Consider the following 7,239-nt stretch of genomic DNA (forward strand, 5'->3'; position numbering starts at 1 on the left):
TGCTATATAAATAAACTTAAGTGAAATTTGTTCAATAGAACAAAACAGAAATATCGACCAGCACTTCCTTGTTCGTTGTAGTCCACTACATCGCAGACAGTGGGATATTTTTGCGATTATAGCCAAACTTTCTTTTGATTACCACTAAAGGATGCCAAAGTAGCACCAGTAGTACTTGTACCACAGTTTGGAAACCAAAGCTTCAGGGTGAAGTGATTAAGAGCAAATGCAGCACCATTTAAAATATTTAAGCACATGCTGTTTGATGTCTACATGTACAGACATCTGCAATAGTTGTGCTTAAACTGCTGTCAACAAAAGCTTTCTGTGGTTTTATTTATAACACGCCTTGTTGGAAAAGCATTGTGTCCTTACACTCTAATGCAATGCAAGGCAGCAACTTGAGCCTGCAACAAACCAGCTGCTACCAGCTGCTCACCCTGAAACTATTTCATTTTCCTAAAGGCAAGCTCGGATCTTGCATTTATTACGATGTTGCGTGAAAGGTCTTTTGCTTTCCAGCAGCACAGCGATTCTCCTGACCGGCAAAATGTAAGTTCATGCTCATACGTCAATGTCTGCGTGTGCTTCTGAGACCAAAAAGTTTGAATTTGGGTTTCGTGGACGAGCTTGTGCAGTCACCATCCCAATAGGTCCCTTTGTCTTTCATTGAGAGAACCCGCAGGCTTCAGATTGTTCCCGCTCAGATTCCTTTCCAGTTGTTTGTGGATTAACGTAGCCGCTGTACAGAAAGCCACAGTTCCTGTTCTCACCATTCTTGCTAATTCTTGTGACTAAACCAAGATCTGACAATGAAGTGTAAACAGGCTGATCTGCCAGAAATTGGACTTCAGAATATCTATTGTTGAGAGAGGAATGTAAGGAATGTTGTAATAAAAATTAAGCTATGTTCCCCCCTATGATGTCACCCTCATACTTTCTCAGTGATATGAAAAAAGTGCCTTTTTTATTAGTGTGAAGCTTTATAAAGGCTTTACACAAATACGATTTTTAATATTCTGGGTTTTTGATAACCACATAAGGAACTCAGAAACAAACCTCCCTTTCAATCGCCAGAACTTGGATTATGACAAGGACAGGTGGGGTCAAACAGAACAGTCATAAAAATAATGGGAGCCAGTCTGAAGGGATATATTTATTCACCAGGAACCACCACAGATGAAAGAAAAACAGTTCAGGTGAAGTTTTTTTTTAACAGTCCAGGTGGTAAGCTTTGAGGCCAGCATGAGCGTAGGTGATGTTTAATGTGGGCTACAGCTGCTAAATGTAAGATAACAAGAACAAGATGAGGGGAAAAATTACACGCATGACAGTGCAGGGTGTGTAGAATCAACAAGAGGAGAAAAATTGAAATATTTTAGTTCCAAATATAATTTATTTTCAACATTTTTGTTCAGCCCGTCAGGACTCTGGTTGTCTGGTTGAAATTCAGCAGCTGTCAAAAACATTTCTGTGTTTACTTAGGGCCATGTTTTTCTTAGCATTTCTCCCTATTTTGTAATGCAAAGTCAAATTTGCAACACAAATTCAATAGTTTTGTTTTTTTTTTTGACGAAAAGAAGTCATAAAATGTTCACCTCTCCCTGGTCGACGGTCAGCAGAGAGGAGGCCTGGCCAGAGTCGGCTCAAAACGGTGTGGGATAACACATGAATTTATTTAAGGCATTGACAGTTTCACATGATTCTATGCATGTTAGTGAGAAGCAACAAAACCGGTAACAACTCAGGTTATATGACAGCAAAGCGAGTTAGTCCTATGTGCCATATGTGTATATTTTTATCTATTCTGTTAAGCCGTCAGGGGGCCAGCTGTTATATTGATCAGGAGGCCCAGGCCATATTTGCCCTCCTCAATGTGTCGCTTATGTTTGAAGTCCAGCTGGACTTTATTGTAAAATGTGTTATAAATCTTGATTGAGGCAAAAGGAGGCCAATATGTTGTACCAGATTGACAATGACGTCGGCAGTAAGACCGGAGGAGGGGAGGCAGATTTACGACCTGCTCTACGGAGGCCACCGGTTCAGTTCAAGCTAGAATCCCTCCTATGGCTGCACCTGAAAGAGCTCCTTTTAAGAAGTGGCCAGTGACCCGCATAAAAAGACAAGGCACAGAAAGTCAAATATTAAAGCGGAGTTTTTCTGGGTTTCTCATTTAGCCCTACTGCAGGTTAAGAAATTGGCTCCTAGAGGTCTGGCAGTTCAATTTTACGGCATTCTTTCAAGAAACTCATTTCATTTTGAAAATTAAAAAAGAAAAAAAAAAAAAACAGAAGGGAAAATGTTATGTTTTCATAGACGCAAAATCTGAAATCTTAAAAAAAGATACGGTATTTTTTCTTTGTCATCCTTTTACCAGACAAACAACTTTAAGCAAACTGTCCTGACAAAAAGATTCTCACACCTCTGTAAAAGGGAGAGACACTACCACATATGGACATTGACGTGTCATCTGGAACCACTCAGTGAAATCTCTAACTCAATCATCATCTTCACAAAAAATAAACTGTTATGCTGAGAGGTGTGGTGTGGAAAGGGAAGTCAGTCAATTGTGGATGGACAGCAAACCAAGCTGGTTTATTAAGTCTGGTGCAACACAGTAGATTTAAATAAATGGCAGCCCTCCCATAGGTCCTCCTGCTACATCCAGAAGTCCTCATAAATACTGGATAAACCTCTCAATTTACACCGGCCAATCACCTCAGCCTTCCACATTGGGGTCGGGAGGAAGGACACAAAGTTAACTTTCACAGATACAATGCAAACACAATTTACAAACCATTATGTTCTTTTAATTACTTTAAGCTTCAACCAGTCAGACTCCAGCTCTCATCACCGAGCTGGGTTTGAGGTGGGCCTCCCCTTTAGCAGGGTTCCAAGATGGCTTCCAAAAGACACACCCACACGGTAACAAACATTTCAGCAACACACACAAAAGGTTCATTTACACACTCTAGCACTAAAAGGAGGTTAGAGAAAAACTTATCGCTTCTTAACATGGACAGAAAAATGTTCTAATGATAGAATGTCAAATGCAATGTAGTTTCCAAGAGCTATTGCTCTTTCAGCAATCCTCCTTTAAACTGGACAAATCGGCAAAGAAATCTTTGCTACGTCTTTATGCTAAAGACTTTTTTCTTATTTTCTTTCAGCATATGTGAATGTTTTTCTATATCTATCACTTTTGGGTGTGGAAATGAATGTGACTATTATAAGATGCAAACCAGAACACAATGGAAAGATTATAATGAATATGCTTCAACTGAGTGTATAAAAAGTTTTTGTTTACACAAATCATAAATAATACAGGTTAAGCTACTTAATGTGGGATATTACACAGACAGTATTCAATTCAAATGTAAGAAGTTGGTGTGACTTGGCAGAGTTTCTCAAGTTCATTACTTTCCTATATACTTCACGACTTCACAGAAGCATGAAAAAGGGATGATGCACCTTTGAGTTAATCTGTCCACTTTAACAATATTCTCCCTCATCTCGTGTTTTGGAACTTTCTTTACTTTTCTTTTCTCTGACTGTTTTTCATGTTTACTCCAAACAGCACAGTACCAGCACCGACCTGGCCTTTTGACGCGTACAGTGGCAACATGAACCAACTGGGTTGTTCAGCTGTGTTGCAAACTTTACAGAGAGAGGGGGTGTTGTCACCATCCTCGGAGTGCGGCTTTATTCTGAGAACATCGTGATCTAAGAAAATGGGAGTCAGGGAAAAGGGGGGGAGTCAAGGTCAGCTTTTCCAGATTTATACGATTAGGGAGTGGACATTATGTTGGATCAGCAGCTTTATGATGTAAAAACCAATGGGAATTCATGAAACTCACTTTGAGTGAAAGCCAGAAGTGTCACTTGCTAAATTTTGGCTCCTTCCAGTTAAATATTCAATATTTAGGGATGCAAAACCAGCATTGTCATGGAAAAAAAAAGCCTCAAAATGAACAACAAATCCATGTTTTTTTTTATTTGCAGGGGAAAAAAAGCGTGTTTTGGAAAGCTTATTTCAACAGGATGCAGGTAGCAGTGAAGGTGGAAATTTATGCTGGGGTGCAGGTGGATATTCTTCTGACATATGCCAACATAATCTCACAAAAATAGACTTTTATAGGTTTGGTGTCTTTCACGCTCTTGAACTGTTGTAGCCATGGAAACACAGGCTGTATAGGCTAAATATAGTGACAGCTGAAGCTCCTGAAGTTGATAAAAGCAGTGGATATAATTCAGCATAGATAGCTGAATTATAATAAGTCATTAATAAGTCATGTAAGATACGCACAATCTAATAATGCTACTAGCCTGAAGTTGAGTTGCTGCTCAATTTAAATGTTTAATTTTAGACACAAATATACTTCACGGGTGTTTATTTGGATATAGAGTATCCTACATTTAGATTTCCAGGGAATCACGTATCAGCTGTTAAAAAATCCAATCAAATCGCCCATGAGATGAGCAATGAGCAGGAAAATCTACCACGCAAATCCCTCCCCGGGTGCTGAAAGCCCAGCGGATTGGTGCCACAAATGCGAGAGCATTTTGGTAGGGAGAGTGAAGTGAGTGTGTGAGCTGCCTCTCCAAAGCCTCAACCACAGTGAGATTAGTGTCAGTCTGCAGCATTAATCCCAGTAGTCTCCCGGCATCAGGCCGGCCCACCTTCGGCTGAAGAAAACACCAGGGGAGACACAGGGGAGTGGGGGACTTAACCAAACAGTGGATTAATCAGATACAGAGGGGATGGGTGGTGGTGTGGGCTGGGGTGCTTTTGACAGGTTGGGTGGAAGAGGAGGTGGGGAGCTGCTACCTGTGGCAGCTCATCATTGAAACATCCACAGTGTAGCGAAAAAGTACTTTCTGGCTTACAGATTTCTTCTGTTTTGCATTTTTCCATCCAATCACTGAACAGATGCTTAGAGGAGATAAATGTGTGGATGTGCCAAAACTTTCTCCAGCTGAGCAGAAACAAAACTGAAGTTATTATTTTTGGACCTAAAGAGGAACGATCTAGAGTGAATGCACAGCTTCAGTTATTACAACTAAAAACCAGCGATCAGGCCCGAAACCTGGGAGTAGTGATGGACTCTGACCTGAACCTCCAGAGCCACATAAAGACAGTCACAAAGTCGGCCTTCTATCACCTGAAGAACATTTCCAGGATTAAAGGACTAATGTCCCAGCCAGATCTAGAGAAACTCATCCATGCGTTCATCTTCAGTCGTATTGATTACTGCAACAGCGTCTTCACAGGTCTGTCCAACAAATCAATCAAACAGCTGCAGCTGATCCAGAATGCTGCTGCTCGCGTTCTCACTAAAACCAGGAAGATAGAGCACATAACACCAGTTTTAAAGTCCCTCCACTGGCTCCCTGTAGCTCAAAGAATAGACTTTAAAATACTGTTGTTAGTTTATAAATCACTGAACAGCTCAGCACCACAATACATAAAGATCTGCTGTTGTTGTATGAACCTTCCAGACCTCTCAGGTCTTCTGGTTCTGGTTCTGCTCTGCATCCTCAGAACCAGAACCAAATGAAGAGAAGCAGCTTTAAGCATCTATGCACCACAAATTTGGAACAAACTTCCAGAAAACTGTAAAACAGCTGAAACACTGACTTCCTTTAAATCTAGACTAAAAACCCACCTGTTTAGGATTGTATTTGAAATGTAATCAATTACAAATTTATTGATGGAACTTGACTTAATGCTGTGTTTCGATTATTGATTCTATCTTGCATTGTGTTTCTGTGTTTGTAATGATGTAAAGCACTTTGAAATGCCTTGCTGCTGAAATGTTAATAAAATTTGATTGACTGATTGATATATTGATTTTTGTCACATTAAAAAGTTTCAGATTAAGTTTTCACATCTCAGTCATGAATAGAAAAAAAATAAGCTGGGGCAATGTAAAAAAAAAAAGCAATCTGCTGGATTACTTTAGAAAGACATTTTCTAAACTAGTTTGAATAATTAACTGAGCTTACTGCACTTTTGATAACTAGGATCAATTGAAATGTATGTGACTGAATTGAAATTATATTTTTAGTGGATTTCTGCTATTTGAGAAAGCTGAATTTATTGAAACTGAATCTTGGTTGTTATCTGGACAAAGTAAAAAAAAAAAAAATTAAAAAAAGGTCAGCATTTCTGTTCATATCTGTTGAAAATCTAGACAGAAAGTTTTTGTTCCATTAATAATTTTAACATTAAGAACATGCCTTCTTTTTGTTTTGTGATGGACTGAATTGACCATCTATAGCTGGTGTCTTTTTTTTTAAGTCTTTCGATGTTTTACTTTCAATTTTGCCAAAAACATTAAACATCAGTTCTACCCTTTGATTCCCCAGCAGAGACATCTCCTTTCTGCTGTCCCCTCCCTTCCCCTCCGCCGTTGGTACGATCCAAAAAACCAGTGGTTTGTTTGCTTGGGAAAGGAGAATATCCTCTGAGGTCAAGTCAAACAGGATGTGCTAGAGTGTGGTCCTTCGCTCCTATTGGCTCTTTGTAATAACGCACTGAGTGCGGCCGACACACACAAATTCTTACAAACCTGTACATGTGCACACACACATCCGACATGTCATATCCAGCACACACAAACTCAGCTTAGGAATAATGCCTGCCTGACAGTCTGATGCTTGTATTTACCTTAAAACAGGGGTTTGTGATTAAAGCAGCATGCTAAGGGCAGGTTTGTTTGAGAAAGACGTTGCGTTGGGAAAATGTCAAACACTTGAACCAATAAACAGAAACTTCTGCAGATGAAGACACCTCTTAGTGAAAGCGAGAGAGCTATGGTGTGAGTCACAGGAAATGCAGCGTCAGCAAACTGGAGAAGGTTTACTTCAACGGGGATCTTTTCGTTTTACTGCGTTTTGTGATCAAACTTCCAAACAAAATTAATCCACACATTTAGCAATGTTTGTAGGGCTTGCATATCTAAGCAAACACGAGATTAAGGTAATTTATGAAGAATTCCCTGCAAGTGATTTCACCGCCTCAGGCCAAGCGCCAGCAGTGTAGGAGAAAGGAAGAATAAACAAATAGCAGTTGTTGGCTGTAAAGCGATCCGTTGCTGAAGTAGCAACTTTTTATGGACGATCAGAAAAAATATCAAACTAAGTAAAATAATTAGAACAAATGAAACTGGAAGCATGGACTTCCATAATGACTCAATGAATCAACAGTTGTCACAATATAGATGTCTGCAGATATAG

Source organism: Xiphophorus maculatus, chromosome 15, assembly GCF_002775205.1.
Source record: "Xiphophorus maculatus strain JP 163 A chromosome 15, X_maculatus-5.0-male, whole genome shotgun sequence".
NCBI classification, from domain to species: domain Eukaryota; kingdom Metazoa; phylum Chordata; class Actinopteri; order Cyprinodontiformes; family Poeciliidae; genus Xiphophorus; species Xiphophorus maculatus.